Raw genomic sequence first — 18,352 nt, forward strand, 5'->3', positions numbered from 1 at the left:
CAGCCAACAGCAGATGTCTCCCATTCCTTTCACTTCACTGAAATACACGCCACATGCAACACAATATTTCAGTCCTTTCCCCCCTCTCTCTCATATCCTCTGGGTGAGTGTAAACATGACTTACAGAACAAAGAGCACAGCCCTCGAGCGTCATGAGTTTCATCAGTGTTGTGATCGGTGGCTGCTTTGAAAAATATTACAGCAACTCAGTGTCATATGCCACTCAAACTTCTGCTGTGCCTGTGAACATGGTACAGTGCATATAAAACTGAATATTCTAGTTACGCTATGTAACCCTTAAGCTGTGCCTTCCATTAAGCATAACTGCATTATCTGACAAATAAATCAGTGTTCAGAGGACACTCAAGAGTCGCAACCATTGATCTTGGGCTATATGTGGCTGAAATTTTTCTTATTTCCAACATTTTCCATTGTGGCTGTGTTCCCATAGCTGCCGCAAGGAGCTACGAGCATGGCAAGAAAGGTCCAGGCTCTCCATCTGAAAGAGTCAATAGTGCCACTAGACATTGATGAGCTCCATCCGCTTTTGGACTAAAGAGCCCTTTTAGTTTTTTGGGAAAAAAGAGGTGGGTGTTTGTTGATATTGTTAACATGTTAAAATGTTTATGGTTTTCATTCCATTAAATTCAATTTTAAAAATATTTAGTAAATATCTTTTTATTTTACCAAGAACTCCATTCTGAAGGGAAACAGCCTGGACTTTTATATCAAGGGCTGCAAAGAAAATTAAAAGAGTAAATATTAGTTCCAAACAACCTGCAGAAGTGAGAGCTTAATGAATGGGAAAAGCTGCCATTTTCTGTTACATGGAAAATTAATCTCTCTCTCAATCCCTTTCCCCTATTATCCAGACGCCCTGGCTGCACCCTCCAATTTCCACAACTTTGCCTTCTCAATCACTAAACATCACTCTTCCAGCCTCTTTTTGGATTCTAGCTCCTACTCAGCTTAGATATCAATTGACCTGATCCATAGAACCTGGCTAGGTTCCAGATTTATCATGTTACCTGGTTTTTCACCATCCTCACTGACCCCTGCTTGAATCAAACAGCCTTACCTTCTTTATGAGCTTCCTTCCCTTCTCACTTTCCTCTTCCGAGCACAGCAAAGAACCAGGTTGGATAGCAGATTCCTCTACTTCCTTCCTAGGAACCACCTGAATGACCCTGGCTTATTATCCTGGATTCAGGACAGACTGAGAGCTATCTGACTGGCAGATGTTTATTGAAGTCTGAATGAGTGCTAGTATGGAAGAGAGATTGCAAATCGTGGCCACAAGAGTCAAGATGTCAAGGAAAGAAATGACTTTTTTGTTCCATCACAAAACAAGAGAAGATCCTATGAAATAAGTTTTAACTTAGGTAAATTAAAATATTAATTTGTTTTATAAAATCAGCTCCCTTGTTTTTAATACAAACTAGGATGATTCTGAAATATAACATTAAAAATGATTTCCTTTAAACTTACAAAAAAATTTAAAAAAACAAATAAAATTCCAGCAAATTTTAAAAATAATGATATAAACATATTGGGCCTTCTAAAACAATTTGGGCTACTAATCAGTGTAACTAGGGCCACAGAGGAAAATTCTGCCAGTAACAAGGTTAACTTAACTATCCCTTAAGCAGCTCTCACCATATATATCAGAGCTTCTCAAATTATTGTTATACAGATAGACTGCTGAACTGGGTTTGGCGAGCACAGATCTTTTGAAAGATTGGATTCATTGCCTGGGTACTAAGAAAGAAACTGTACTGTGCACAAAGAGTAAACAACCATAAACGATTCATTATTTAATGAACTTGTGTTCTCTTCACAAACACAATAAAATTCCTAAGCTACAGAACAAGCAAATTTTTAAAAAGTTTGGTTAATTTACAGCCCCCAGGTATATAGCATTAATTAAAAAGGAAAGCAAAATTCAAAAAAAAAAGTTTAAATTTCAAAGGCAAAAGTAAAATAAGCACACTAGAAAATTATTCTTTTAAATTAGTTTCTTATTCTAATTTTCAAAGTGCAAATATTCCATTCACACCACACAAACATTCCATATAAGCTATTCAGAAATATACAAACACCTCATATAAAATGCAAAGATATAACAATAGTAGGTACATACTCCTCTACTCACTAGCCAATCTCCATCTGTACCTCGTTCCCTTACGGCCTGAATCCTTTTCCCATGACATTCAAAATGTTGTTTTACTAGGTGTAGAATCAGGCCCTAATAGAATACTAGATAACAGGGTCACCTAATCGAAAGGTTCAAGTGTTGGCAATATCTTTGATAATAAGCTAGATGTGACTTCTTCACCTAGATGTCCAGCAATTATTAAACTAAATAAGGGTTGAAGATTGTTTAGAATTAATACTGTTCACATTTAAATACAAATTATCTTAGTAGGATTTTGCATATTGATTGGGCACTGCTGTTAAGTCCTCTTATTTCTAAAGAAATAAATGATCCCTACTCAACACACAAAAGCTACCCTACCCTCTAAATAATGATCTCCACAGGGGACACTTCCTAAATGAAAGTAAATTTTATTTACAGTAACTAGGCAGCTGCAATTCATCCAATATCCAAAAGAAGGTAAAGTTTAGAGCTTAGGATAGCATTTGATTTTACTAGCCTAAGTTACATCCATTTTATATGAACAATAATGTTTGAAATATAAAGTGCCACAGAAAATCCCAAAGTAGAGGGAGCCAAAGAGTTCTTTGATTTGCTCTCCTTGAACAAGAGATGATCATGATGGTCCTGTCTTAGCCTTAAACTCTATGAGCCTATGAGAAAGGTTTACAAGGCTGCAAAGAAGGCAAAAGCCTTCAGGATCAATCTTGAGATCCTGAAATCTCTCTCTCTCCTGCAATCCTGCAGATCTTATAACCACTCACTCAGCATTACTTACTCCCTCGCTAAAGTCCATTCCTCCTGCAGCAAAGCCATTCCACCTGGCTGCACAGACACAGCTATCGAGGTGATTCACTCTAGTACTGCTATAATACCCCCCAGTATGGAGGGGAGCAGGCTGAAAGCCCATGCTTCTCTTTTCAACATTCCTCTGATTAGTTCTATTAGATTTAGCTCCCTCTTACAGTCGAAATGGAGTGGAGAATAAGGGCTTGTCTGCACGAAACGGAGAATTGCCGTGATAAATTGACCTCCAAGCACTTTCCTGTTGACTCCAGGACTGCACCAGGATGAGAAGAGTAGGCAGAGTCAATGGGAGAGCAGCCTCTGCTGACCTTATTGCATGGAAAACACCATAGTACGTACATCAGCTATTTGCATATTGAAGTTACATAGGTTAAATCGACGGAGGTTGGGGAAAGAGGTATAAATTAGGCCTAAAGACCAAAGAAAACAAAAGTATGCTTAAGTCTCTTCTAACTGTGAGAGTTGATGCCATAAATTCTATGTCAATAATTTTATCATCGTTGGCCCAAGGTATTTTTCCAAAGGCTTTTTTCCAAATACAAAAGTCATAAATAACTCACACACAAAAGACACCATTTTAATATAATAGAAGATTCCATCAAAAGGCGAGATTAGTATAGTCTTATCAAAGACCAACATTAAGAAAAAACCCCATCTAGATGCATTGCAAGTGTGTGGTACTTCTGAAATGTAGCACTATAATAGATCATAACATTTGACCAAAATATATAAGACTCTTCTCCAAATAGGACACACAAACCCAGCAGAAAAATCACCTCTCACAAAATCTGAAGACCATCACCCCTCCCAAAATAATAGGCTCTTAGACATTAAAAAGAAGGTCCTAAATGTGCATACGTGCAAAATTGAACGAGGTACCTGAATATGTGATATACTGTATGAGAACATCATACCTCAGGTAGAGGCTTCAAATTGCTTTAGCTGCATATGGATATATATTCATAAATGGCTCTGAAATTTGCTTATATGTATTTATCATATTTTTCCGAATGACTTATAAATGCATTGTATGCCAATTCATAAAACCTGGAGTAGAAAAAGTTATTCCACTATATGCACGTAACATTTCAATCAAGTGCAATATGGTTATATTCAAGCAATATAAAATGTTTTAAAATGCTAATATCATAAATCAGAAATAGCCATTTGATAGTTGATGTTTAAAAGATTCTGTGATACGCTGTTGATAAAACAGTAGCTTTTTCCTTATAGAATTGTGACTTTAATCTAGTCATGAAGCAAACTGACTAAGCAAAGGAAATCAAAATCTTAAGACAGTTATGGACCTGGTCATGAAAAAAGTAAGATTGTCAATGAGTTGACCTCATTGGGACTGATCATGGCAACAATCAGTGAAGCAGGTAGTAAGTATTTGCAGGACTGGGCCCTGCAGAAGTAGCTATGATTCACTAGTACAGAAATTTTTCTTTTTTGTAGTCCTCATTTCGTTCCTGTTTACATGGTTAAACACTGAGTGAAGCTTTTTTTCCAAATGCAGGTAGTGTATTCATCCTTTTTACACACTTTGCTGTGCAACTACTGGTGTGCATAAATATGCTCAATTAACATGACCCTCGTTGTTCTATTTATATTATACAGGAATGTTTCAGAGAAGAGGGAAAGTTTGTGTCTCCACATCCAGCCAAAACCTGATTTACAAAGCTACAGATCTTTGGAGGTGTGTAGTGCATCACTTGGGCTGAATAAGGCAGTCTTTATAGATTTCAACTGTCCCGCAAACAGCCATTTGTTACAAAACATATTGTACACCAAAACAATAAACATCCCATCTGAACACACAACTTGAACAGCATTTTCAGTCATATTAATTTAAGTATTTATTAGAATTCATATGAATAACCATTTGCTGACATTGTATAGGCAGTCCCCGGGTTACATGAATCCGACTTACATAGGATCCCTATTTACAAACGGGGTGAGGCAACCCCACACTAGCTGCTTTCCCCCAGTAGACCAGGGAGACGCGAAGCTAGCGCCTCGCCCTCCCCCCCCCCCCAACTCAGCTTGAGAATAAAGGACTGAGGGAAGTGAGGTGTGGGAGAATAAAACTGAGCTCTGGAGAAATGTTTGGCTAGAGTTTCCCCTACAATATGTACCAGTTCCGACTTACATACAAATTCAACTTAAGAACAAACCTACAGTCCCTATCTTGTACGTAACCCGGGGACTGCCTGTACTATGGTGAATTTATGAAGGACTTAATTTTGTAAGCTCTACGCACACAAAACTCCTATTTGCTCCAATGGGAATTATACATGCATATCATTTGTAGATTCAGACCTATCTACTTTAAGTCTTTTTTCTTTCCTGAAGGGCGAAAACTCTTCTATTGAACTACACTGTAAGAGAACAACTTGCAAATGTCTAAATTTGTAAGCCTATTTTACCTAACTTTAACAGATATTAAACAGATATTGTTAAACATAGATATGATCCAAAACCAGTTGAAATCTATGGAAAGGCTCCCACTGATTTCTATGGACTATGGATCAGACTCCTTTTTTCCCCTACAGAAATATAAGAAATGCATTATAATATTTAAAGGTCTTAAAGGGGTAGTCATGTCAGTCTGTAATTTTAAAAAACAACTTGTAAAAAAAAAAAAAGTAGTCCTGTGGCATCTTTGGGTATGTCTACACAGCACCCTTAGCTCAAAATAAGTTACACAATTTGCATCATGTAAATTACGTAGCTTATTTCAAGTGTATTTTGAAATAGCTTAGACAGTGACAAATTCCAAAATAACTTGCCATTCTGAGATGCCCTTCATGAAACAAGGGTTACCAGGATAAGAATAAGCTGCCCATTATTTTGAAATCTATTTTGAAATACTGGACTGCTTCAATAGATGCAGAATAGCTGTTTCAGGATACTTCCAGTATCCCAAAATAGTCCTGCAGTGTAGACATAGCCTTAGAGACTAACAAAAACACAAGCTTTCATGGGAAAAACTAACTCTTCAGATTGTTACACTAAAATTAGAGGGATAAACTCTAACATTAATATAGATTTTGAAAAAACAACATTATGCAGAAATCTAAAACCAATAGAAAGAAGTTTCCATGATTATTTTTTTTAGTTCTACTGAAAACAAGTTTTATTGTACCCATTTTTTGCTAGCCAAGGATTGGACAAGTGGATGGCAGCCATAAACAGAAACTGATTTAAAAACAAAAAACAAAACAAACAAACAAAAAAAAGAGTAACCAGAGCAGCTTCTTTTATGTTTCCAAAGGAAGTAAAATGAGAAACAAGGAAATAACAAAATGATTAAGTGTAGGATTTAAAAAAATATTTGGATGTAATAACACACACAGTATTCACTCAGCTAATGAAAACAACTTTTGAAAAATATGGGTCCAAAGTATTCCCCAAATAGGACAAAGGGAGAAGGGTGAGAAGAGGAGCCATGAGCAGACAGGAGCTATGAATGTGCACATCTCCTGACTCTCCTCCCCATGGATTCTTATGTCATTCCAATTCCACAGCTCAACAAATTCTTCCTTCTTGAAGAAATACTTGTTAGGAAACTTCAAGGGGAATTTCACATAGTTCTCTTTATCTGTGTCCCTCTCCCAAGAGTTTCTACACAGGAATGGAAGTTCTAACATAATCATCTTCCTTGTAACTCCCAGCTTCATTAAACAACTTCATGTACGATTTCTCTGTTACCAGCTACTGAGTGCCAACTGTGTGCTCAGTGCTGTACAAACAGAAAAGAAACCACTCCTATTCCCAAGGAGTTATCAATCTAAGAGACTAATTGTGTATTCCTTATGCACACAATCCCCAATCTTACAAGGGATGCAGGACTGGACTGTAGATCAGTTTAGTTCAAACACATAATATATTGAATGAGACGACAGCAACAAAAATCCACACTGGATTACAAACTATGTATATTATCACTAGGACCCATAAGTATGTGGCTTTTATATTTCATTTGCATATTGCACCTTCCATCCCTGGCAATGTTTGTTCATGTTTTATATTATGAACTCTTAAAGGAACCATGCTTTCTCTGCTGTCTGGAAAGCACCTCGCACACTCAGGCCACTGCTGGCAATAAAACAAATAAAAACATAATAATGAAGGCCCAATGTGGAAATTTTATTTTCCTTATTGTTCCTTTGCCTAATGGCATGTTCAATATTCATAGATATGGTATATAAGTATGCACATGCATGTACCTTTTGGCACTTGAATAAAACTCATGTTCTTATCAATGAGCTTTTTCTTTAAAAAAAACACTATTTTTAAAAGATCTAAAATACTTTAAAGAGTGTTTTAAAAGAATAACAGTAATACTGAGAATAAAATATTCTACTAGATGTTATCTTACTTATGGTATTAATAAGAGGAGACCAAAATTATAGTGTGTCTCTTCCACTGATTCCATTAACAATAAGAATCACATTTCTACAGCATATTCCCAATGAATCAATGAAGAACAGACCCCTTACACATTCCTACAGCACATTCCCAATGAATCAATGAAGGACAGACCCATTACTTAGTAGAGCACGTTAATTAAGGGTAAAATATACTCACTTTAATTATAAATTCTAGTTTGGGGCAGTCTATACGCTCTGCCTTTTCAAACCATAAAGCCCTGAAATTTGAAGAAATGAAACACTGAAGATTATGTACATGAAGCAATGAAACTATAAAAACTTTGGTTTGAGCATGATCTCATGCACTTGTCTGAGAGGATCTGCTTTTGACATTAAAAAGAGACAACTTAGAATTGTGCAAAGGGTTCGTTATAAAAATAGAAGCCACACAACAGATTCACCTGCTTCTGGGGATTTGGTATACCTCGTCGCCCATACCTGCTCCCATTGAAATCAGAGAGAGTTTTGTCTTTGGCTTCATTGGAAGAATTATCAGTCCCATTACATTCATGGCAGACAGAGTCACACCTTTTGCTAACCTTTATGTATTTTCCCAACAAATATAAACCAAACAGAAGTTTTATGTCAAAACTGTGTGAATTTTTCCGTTAAACATGATCTTGATGCAAAACCAAGTGAAGCAGCAGTTTCAAAATGAGTTTTGCTTTGCACGCATATAGGTTGAAACCAATGAAAATATTCACACAAACCTTTGTGAAGAAAACCATTACTCCTTGTCTACATAGGAGTTTGATTTGCCAGTCTAGCTGTAATCATGTGCAAACTATTAGTATAGATGTTTTGGCATCAGCGTAGAAGGTAATTTGTACTATTACAGCTCTAACCTGCCTCAGTACAAGTCACTTCTTAACCAGTACACTAGATTTATAGTATAGAGTTTTCCATTGTCACACTTAGATCAGCAAATGCCGTAACACAAAGGGCTTGGTATACAAACCCTGAGTTTCATACAGCCTTGCATCTTAGTATCATTATAGAGCTTTCATGAAAATGACAATGCAAGTACAGTACAAGCTTTGTTATCTGACATTCATGGGAAATATCAGTTGCCAGTTAATCAAATGTGCAGGTTACTTGAGCTTTACACCAATAGTTAATGAATTTTTCACTCTACGGTAGCCATAGTTGCAGGATGGGTTATATAATATCTGATAATGGCATTATATGTAGAAGCATGACACAAACTTACTTTAATGCTTCAAGTTTACAAACCTTACTTCTGCACATGCCAGAAAAAGTCAAAAAACGATGCTGGATGGCTATCAGAATTTTTCCGGTAGAAATTGAAGGAGGAATTGTTTTGCCATCTATGACAGATGATGGTTAACTTAGTTTTATGGATATTAAAGTGCAGGATAACACAGCTTGTAGTGAGTATGGAAACACTGTTATCGCTTTACATGAAAATAAAACTTCACTATTGTATGTTCATGCAAATCTATTAAAATAAGAAATTTTAGGAAAAAGGAAAAAGTTATTTAGCCACCTCTTAATCTGCATCACCTTGTTTTTCTTATCAGAGCTTGCACAATTTTTCCAGCAGCAAGTCTCGGTTCTCTTGAACTCATTTATACTTATTAGTTCTATTGCCTTTCCTGTAACTTATTTCATATGCTTATTACTCTTTGCATGAAGTAATTCTTTCCGAGTTTCCTATTTACTCCCCATTTCCTAAACTTTAGATTTAACCAGACCTATTACACCTAATAAATACACCTATTTCTACCATCTGTGATAGACGATATTCCAACGACAAGGCTAAAAGTAACAATGTCAGTGCAAATCTATGGAGACCACTTTACAGCAATGAAATAAAATAATGTTCATACAAATTATGCTATCATTTAGAAATAAATGAAAGTCTGCCCCCTAACTTAGCATGGTTTGCCCAGGCCTGATTCTCAATCTCTCATTCTCCAAACCAGCAGAAGCTAGGACTGCTGGAGAGGCAATATTCAGCGCTGGGTAAGGATGTTACTCAGTAGCAAGGAGCAGTAGGGCTCCAGTCTTCATCAAACAGAAGGACTGGAAGGAAACATCTCCAGGACACAAATAGGGGGTGGGATTCTGATGGGACACAAGGCACTAGCAGAGTGAAGAAATTTCCCAGAAGTGAGAGTATAATTGCATTAAAGCTGCTAAAAACTTATCATGGAAAGAAGAACCACAGAACTCTGAAACCACATATGTTAGGTGAAATCCTAACCCCAATAGAGTCAATGGCACTACTCCCACTGATGTCAACCGAGCCAGGACTTCACTCATTGCACTCTGGCAATGTAGAAGAGAGCAGTGACATCTAACTAGAAGTCAGAACCCCTGAGCACATAATCACTTCTCAACTACTGCTCATTCTGTGGCTTTAGAAAAGTAATTTAACTTCCAGGCCATAGCTTTTTGTATATGTAAAATCAGCTAATACCATCAATGAAGGAGGGCCAAATTTTCTAAATTGTGAGCGTCTCCTTTTTTAGGCATCTAATTTTGACACATAGGGCATGTCTACACTAGGAAACTATTTCAAAACAACTAAAATTGATTTAATAACTCCCGACATAACAAAATTGAAATAGCCTGTCCACACTACAAGGAAGCCTCAAAATTAGTCCGAGGCAGGCTCTGATATTGTGCATGTGCTACCTCAGCTTAGAGCCCCTGCAAGCATTGGGGAGTTATTACTTTGAATTACTCTGGGGAGTAGTTATTTCGAAATAGCAGCACTGGAGCGTCTACACAAACGCTAATTCAAAATAACAATTTCAAAATAAGCACAATTCTCCAAGGAAAGCAGGAGTACAGATTTTGAAATAACCAGCCTGTTATTTTAAAATAACAGGCTGCGTAGTGTGAACACTCCACTTACTATTTCAAAATAAGGGGGGTTATTTCGAAATAACACCTTAGTGTAGACCAGGACCTAGTGACTGATTTTCAGAGATGCTGAGCACCCAAAATGCTCATTGATTCCAGTAGTATCTGTGGCGCTCAGTTCTTCTAAAAATCCCAAGTATCTAAAGTTAGATGTCTTAAATTGAAGTTCCAGAAATTAGCAGCCACTTTTGAAAATGTGAGCCCTGATGCTTGTTCAATGTTATCAAGATGTAAAACACTGCGCAAGTGCTGAGAACAATTATCCTAATTATTATTAGGCACTCCAGCCCCTATTCAAAAGTCCTCCTACAACAGGTAATGTTGACTTTAAAAAATCTGACAATCTATTTATGAAGAATCCTCTTATTCTGCTTTTTGATGTAAGCCTGACAAAGGGCAAATGCTGCAATGCATAGTGTGAAGGGGGATCAGACCCTGCTGCTACTGTGGCTATTTTGATGCAGTTTTCTTGATTTGTGTTTAAACCATAGGGGTGTTATGACAAACTGTTTGTCTTTCATTTAGTTCAACTTGACCTCTTGACTCCGGGCTCTTTAACAACAATCTCAATAGTGTGTTTAGATAAAGGCCTATAAAAATGGTGAATTTAAAATACTTTTGGGGGCCCATCCTATAGATATGAAAAGCACATATTACTAGGTTAATTACAATTAATCTACCATAATTCTCTTTTTTGATACATCTGGTTAGCTAACAAGTCCACAAGATGCATGTGAAATTTTAAGTGAATTTCAATATATATGAAAGATTCAGAGTATAGCATGTTCTCTGTTTAGTTACAGAACTAGTTCAGCTGGGCAGGGGCCATGCAAATTTTTCCTCATTGCCTTAAAGGTGTGCTTTATCTCTAATATGGATCATTACTAGGAGTGTAAGGGTACTCCAAATCTCCATGTTCATTCACTGTTTAGCTTCACTGCTGAAATTGGCAATAAGAGTGACAACGTCAATGTGTTTTTGAGGATCTGCTAAGAAATGGACTGACACCACCAATTCGTCTTATGTTGGTCACCAAAAATCCATCATATCTTAATTGTTTTCAGTCACTTCTGACCAAGGTCAGACTCTAACTAGTGATTTAGTTGTGAAAAGTTCTGTATTCTGTTAGCAGTTCCCTGGACCCTTCACCTAACCTTAACCTAGAAATACACATTTTGATAACATCTCCTAGGATCATCCACTTAAATGTTTCAAAATTATTTTACTTTTACATACATACATGTATTTCCCAGTATTTCATTCTTTTTTCTTGCTCTGTAAGCATCTGTTTTCAAAAAGCATTTGTTAGAAATAATTTGGATTTTCATATTTTCTTGCCAATAATAAGGGTATTCATATTTATTGAAAAGGGGAAATACATATTATATTTTCCTTCTCTCCTGAATCCACTTGCACCTATGATACATAGGCACATAATGCCCCCACAAAGAGGAAATGAAGGATGAAACAGAGGATACAAAGTTTGAATAGAGGAATAAAAAATGACATTCCAAACACCATCCTGTTTTTAGCATTAGGGAGAGATTAGATAGGTCTATTCAGAAATCTGAGAGAAATTCAGAAGCAGAGTGAAATGCACTTATGTTTTCCCAAAACATGCTAAATCAGTAGATGCTAAAAAGCTGTAATTGTCCTCATTCAGACTTCATAAATAAATCCATTTACTAGTTTCTTTTGGATGTTTTGATGAAGTTCATATAAATCTTTGCAAATGCCTTTTTTATTCAAAGACACTTGTGCAATTCACAGCCAACTTCAAGCAAAAAGAAATATTTGGAAAAATGACCTATCCTGATTTTCTTACACTGGAGGAAACTGTGTGCTACTATGGGAAATAAGAATAGCTCCTTTCAATGGACTGGTGGATTTTATAGATCTCATGTAAATTTCCCTGGTTACCTACAGCCCCTATGGTGGGTGAATAACCTAAAGTTTCAGCTTTCTGTTCTGAAGTTCACAATTTTTTTATCTCAGCATTGCCCTCACTGCTGAAAGCTAAATAGTGGTACTGATGCTGCAACTTCCAGACTACTCACTTTCTTCTCCGATCATGAATGGGTTGGGTTATTGGCCTCTAGCATGGACAAAAATCTAACAGTCAGCCTCTTTATAATATAAGTCTTCAATGAAAACCATGCCAGACAACTTGCTGAACATCAGAGATCTCACTCAAGTATTCTCAGAAGTTAGGAAAGCCTGTAGAACAATACCTTTTTCTTCAGTGCAGTAGACAAAGTCACTGCAAACTTACTGAAATCATTTTAGTACAGCATTTCTGTAATAACAATTGTTATCTTCAGGAACTGTTTTGCAAAACATTGCTTTAAAATAGAAAGAGTTTGACAAATTTGCTGCAAATGTAACATGAAGACTAACCTTTTTCACGAGTACAGACACTGAGTTCATGATCATTTGAACAGTAAATGAAAAGGAACATTAAAAATACCTTGCTAATTTTTAAAATAAAACATTAAATCCCATTCACTTGCAGCAATATAAACATAATGTCACATCTAAGGGTCTGAAGAAAAAGCAAACATCAGTAAGTGTACTCTGCTTAAGGAAGAATCAACTGGAATAAGATTCCTACTACTGAACATCTCAAACATTAGTGAACATATTCTCTTACAAACTAATTTTAAGTGGTTTATCAAATTGGAAGTGTTTTCTGTTTATGATGTTCTTTGAACTTCTAAGTAATTAATTTATGATTTCTGAAAGATTAAAATACAACCAACAGTAACATGAATAAAAAAACAACCAATTGTACATCGTTAATAAAAATACAACCAATTGTAATCTGAATAAAAAACAAGTGCAACATAAAGAGGAACATAGATAATATAGAAGATATGTATCTCAAACTGTTCTTGTTGCAACTACAAATCAAAAAGCCTTCCAGTTGTCAAAGTTAAAAAAAAAGATTAGCTGTCTAATGAATACAGAGGACTAATTTTCAGAGATCCTGAGCACCCACATATGTGTCTGAAGTCAATGGGAACTACAGGTTGATCATTTCTGAAAATCAGGCCCAAACTGCGTTACAATATAAATGGTATTTAGGGAGCATTTTTTGTTGCAAAAATGAAGAGGGTTCAGAGTAATCTGTCAAAGAAGAGCTGCTACATCATAATACTAGTCCTAAAGCTAGCTAGCTCTCATCTGTGGGGAAAAAGTTAATTCACAGGGCTCATAGGGCTTGCATTTGTCAAGGAGCAGGACGTCAATGCTATCATTATCAGGCAAATCAGCCAGGCGTTTAATGGTAGAATCAGGAGACATTTGCTCTCCACTATCAGAATGACATCATAACTAAAACAGCCTTCAGCAAGAAGGAAAGAGAAACACTGTTGTAAGACATGAACTATACCCAGGCTTAGCACTCTTACTACTTTATACTGACCAACTCACTACTCTCCTTTTAAGAGGTAAAGCTTTTAAATGTCCTGATTTTAAAACTTCATCTCATTGCATTTCCAAAATAAGGATCACAATTTTAAAAAAGCACTCTAGACCCTGTTCCTCAAACTGGAATGAATATTAAACCAGTCACCTAGTTTAGGAGGGATGACTGTCACTTACAATTTACAGCTACACTTTAAGTTTTCTGGCATTTCTAATTACTCTACTAATTTTCACTCTATATTAGTGAACTATATATAAAAGTGGGGTGCTGCAGGGTATTAAGACCCTGGCTTTACCTCTGTAATTTATAGACTAACAGCTTAGTTAACTGTGTTTTAAAACACACACACACACACACACACACACACACACACACACACACACACACACACACACGACCTTTGAGTAATCAGAGAAATTTAGTGATGAACTCATGAAAAGCAGTACACATTTAGCTTCCACAGTAGCTGTAACTATACACCTCAGATCCCTAGAACTGCTAATCTATCTGCCAGTCTATCTCCTTCCCCACTCACCCCTCCAAAAAAAGTATCATACAGGTAAACAGACACTCCACAAAAACCTCACCTTGTGTAAGAAGCATGAGGGGAAAAGTTATGAAAGTCGACAGACAACCTAAAATCCCTCAGGCTACACAAAATCCCGCTATAGAGAAACAACCCAAGAGACCACACAGGGAATGTACAGCTTTCAGAAGCATTTCTCGTCTTATTTTCACTTAACCTATTGATGTACTTAGGCAGGTCACTTACTTTTCGAATAGGTTTGAACCTTTTATAATCATGCAGATCGCCGCGGTTTTCACTTGGGTTTTTGGTTGGGCTTGGGTTTGGCAAACAAGTTTCATTAAAAAAAAAAGTCCAATTATGGAAATCTGCTCCGGCTAGGTAGTGAATATTCAGTATGACGGTGATACTGTAATAGTTCAATGCAACACACTGCACTGGGCAAATTTATGAGGCAACGTCATTACTATGCTCTGGTCCTCGCTGAAGCATCTTGAAGTTAATTAAAGCTCCAATGTCCACTTTTCCAGCCACCCTCCTCATTCCGGTTTACTATTTCAACATCAAACCAGCAAGGGGGCCTCCCCCTCGGTCTCTGTACACTTAAGCAGCCTGCCACAGTCACTGAACAATGAACAAAGATTTGAGTGATAGAAGGGGGGGGGGATCGCCACAGGAATAATCAAATCCGGTTTAAACAAGTAAAAATATAGTTTCTAATATTAAACTAGAAAACATTCTTCTCCAGCTGACCGTGCGCAGGCGTTGGGCCAGTCCCCTCCAGAAAGGACCTCGAAGCAGCCAGTCTCTCTCATTTCCAGCCGTGAATGAACCCAAACAAGGATTCTAAACTTAATTATGACACTTAAAATAGTCTTTTTTTCCACATAAGCAGGGAGGCTCGCCACTGGGATCTGTATCAACCGGTAAAATCAGCTCAGCAAACACGGCCCCTGTTGGATTTATTTTAAACTGCACGGGGGAAAAATGCACAGCTCGAAAAGTGCTCTACATGCTAAAGCCCACAGACAGTAGGACACATGCTTTCTGAAGGGGCTTTTCAAAGACCAGTACCTCTAGAACTGCCTGTTATCTGTCTTGTATTCTCATTGTTTGCCCATGCATGTGGAATAACAAACAGAGCAGCCTCAGTGCCTTCAGATTGCAAGGACTCTCCTCTTAGCCAGCTCATTTTCTGCTAAAGTGAAAATGAAGGGATCTGACAAATCACGTCTCCGCCTAGACACTGTTATAGACATAACAATATCCGCCAAACAAAAACCATTAAACAGTAACATCCATGCACGTAAATAGGCTGCTTAACCCTTCCTCCTGTTATACTTTACCTCTCCCCCACCCAAATTTCTCTGCCCCTCCCCAAAGTACAGGAATGTACAAAACGACTTAATACTCTGCAGCCAGGTGGATTTTGTGTCTCGACTAATAGCAATTATAATACAGGAGTCAAAAAACTAACTTTTCTCGGATGGACCCAGTTAAACCTGTATTAGAGTCTCCTTGAAAGAACTACAGACCCTTTTAAAAGGCTACCCTCTTTTTTAAGTTCTCAAGCATCCCTGTTTCTTTCAACCTTTCCTCATATACATATGCATACAGATATTAATTATTTGCAAAACTGCAACAGATGGGCGCCTTAACATCTAGATTCTTTCCTACACATCAAAGAATGTCCTTTTATTTCAAATCTCGAAACAGATCCTGTGCCCCCGCCTACGGCTGTTCTCCTCAGCACTTCATCCCTGCAAAATCATTCTCAGAGCAGTAAAGATCAGTGCCGCCCCGGTGTGCTAAAAACGAAGAGACTACCAGTCACTCCATCGCAACACTTTTTAAAAGATAGCCCCTCCACCCCTCCAAAATGAACGCTGAAGCCTTGACAGAGCCCAGTTCCTCGAATGTCGCTTCTCTTATCTCCTGGAATTGCCATTTAAGTTTCCTCTTTAACCTGTTACTTTTCCCTCTACATTAAAAATGCCCTGGATTTCTGGCTGACAGGTGCTTCCCTGCGCCTTCTGCAGGGTTTCCAGGCATGCTCTTTTACCTTGCTAAAAGGTTTTAAACCTGAGCTGACATTTAGTGCACACTTGAATGTCATAACGTTCCTCAAAGCATTATGCACGGCTCCTATTCATAAGAGGTCGATTAGAGCACAAAATGGCAGGTCTCTTAGGCACTTGAGTCTCACAAGTTTGACACATGGTATGCATCAGCTAACTTTGATTAAAAAAAAAGGAGGGAGTTTACAAATTACACTCCGGGTAGCCGGGATCCTGCAAGGAGGGGGCGGGAGGACACGTTTAAAGTCACTTCAGCAAAGTTTTACTCCGCTACAACCCTTTAAAACAAAAAAGTTTCAGGGCAACTTAACGGCAGGATTTCTCAGAGCTGCGGGGAGCTAACTTGCTCCTGCCCGACCCACGTTATCACACACCAAGCAAACTCCTGTCTCTTCTCTCTCTTTATTTTAAGTAACGGTTTTTAAAAAAGAAACGCGAGAGAAAGAGGGGGCAAACCGGAGGGTTTTCTTCAGGCTAAGTTCTATAGCGCCATTCAATGGCTTCTCGGCTCCTTTCATTCTTTTCTGCTTTTCCCCTGACAGCCCTGCTTGCAAACGTCACTGCTATGGATATTTAATTATACTGTATTTTTTAATCACGGTGGAAAACGCAGGCCCCGTTGCGATGATTAAAAAGAAATAAAAAAAATAGTCCAAACTGACTTTGGAGCCGCTTTCATCGCTCCCGGGAGCCGCCCGGAGCCTGAAACCCCCCCTTTTTACCTTTGTCTTTCTTACCTTACAATTTAAAGCAAAGCGTAGAAGAAACTCCGGCACGTAAACGAAGCGTTGTAAAAGATTGTGTTCAATGAATAATGAAGCATGTCCACATGATTGACTTGATCATTTTCTTGGGCTGAGGGGGAAAAGTGGAGCGCGGAGCTGTCACAATTGCCCACTGTGGCTAGCCCTCCTAACTGTTTGCCACACATCCCGAGTAAAGAGCGCTTTATTTTAATCTGTCTCTTTTCAGAATAACCCCCTTCATTGATACTGATCACCCAACATCACAAGACATTCCCATCTTTCAGCTTGGACTCCCCCTATCTGGTAGGTGAAATGCATTGTACCATTAAAAAAGCACTCCATTGTCGTCTTGGCATAATTCACAGCAACTAGATAGGTCTTGCGGCATTTAGCTTTGATGAGCCAAAAGCTGAACCCTTGATATAATAATCTACAAAGAATGGTCTGTGATCGTCCATTTTTTCTCTCTGTCTAGCAACTAAGAAACCATTTAACACAGCGCAGCTTGGTCTTGACCTTGAGCTCATGTAAACACACTTATTAAAATCTATCTATTCTCTAAGAACACATTCTGATTGTCAGACTTGTTATTCAGACATAGATCAACCCCCCTCGCCTGGCTTTACTTGCATTCCTGCCTTTTACTAAACAATTTTTTATCAAGCGCGAAGAGATTACCGGGTTTTTTTTAAAGCGTCGTTCTTACCTGCTCCTGAAACTATTTCAAGTCTGTTTCTTTTAAAAACTCCAGGGTAAATCTTGGTGGACAACGGGACCGGAGCATCAGTCACAGCTCCGGCGTTTAAGAGAAGTAATCAGCGATAAAGTGACGTTGATCTGCACTGTAACCTTGTGGCGTATTTAATGTAAATAAGCCAGTTATGTTGCCAATCGCATGCATACAAACACATAAAGGTCTTCAGCGTTGCATTTTGATTCTTTCCATTAGAGCCGACTTTATTTACATACACTATTTAGGGGATCATGATAATTCTAAAACAATACTAGTGCCAAATGATTATGAAAATATGATTTTAATTAATCACGTAGTAGGCAAGGAAATTAGCATACGGTAATTAAACTTAGAGAAAAACGTCATGGAGGTTCTCTGCCTTATGGGTTCGGAATAATCATTAAAAGATGGGTTTTCAGGACTTAATTATCAAACAAATAACTTTTTTAAAGCAACTTTACTAGGTTTATCCGCAGGGCAACGATTTAGTAAATAATATATATCCAAGCAAACAAGGTGCAAATGCGACTGGTGAAATAGGTTATGTTTCTA

General features: G+C 37.7%; 1 protein-coding gene across 19 annotated transcripts in view; it reads right to left on the reverse strand.

The window, feature by feature from the left end:
* The window catches only part of ZNF536 (zinc finger protein 536), a 463,664-nt gene extending 445,677 nt beyond the window's left edge, over positions 1-17,987 (reverse strand). For 8 of the 19 annotated variants that reach the window (XM_075940169.1, XM_075940168.1, XM_075940165.1 and 5 more), the window contains exons 1-2: positions 17,774-17,958; positions 17,059-17,176 (exon numbers count right to left, since the gene is read on the reverse strand). The gene's annotated coding sequence lies outside the window, so the exon portion shown is untranslated. Of the gene's footprint in view, positions 1-14,489; positions 15,556-17,058; positions 17,177-17,773 lie in introns of those variants that run through there. The other 11 variants (XM_075940164.1, XM_075940172.1, XM_075940162.1 and 8 more) reach the window with 8 other exon arrangements.
* Between the last annotated feature and the right edge of the window lie 365 nt (positions 17,988-18,352).

This window comes from Pelodiscus sinensis, chromosome 12, assembly GCF_049634645.1.
Source record: "Pelodiscus sinensis isolate JC-2024 chromosome 12, ASM4963464v1, whole genome shotgun sequence".
Lineage (NCBI taxonomy): Eukaryota > Metazoa > Chordata > Testudines > Trionychidae > Pelodiscus > Pelodiscus sinensis.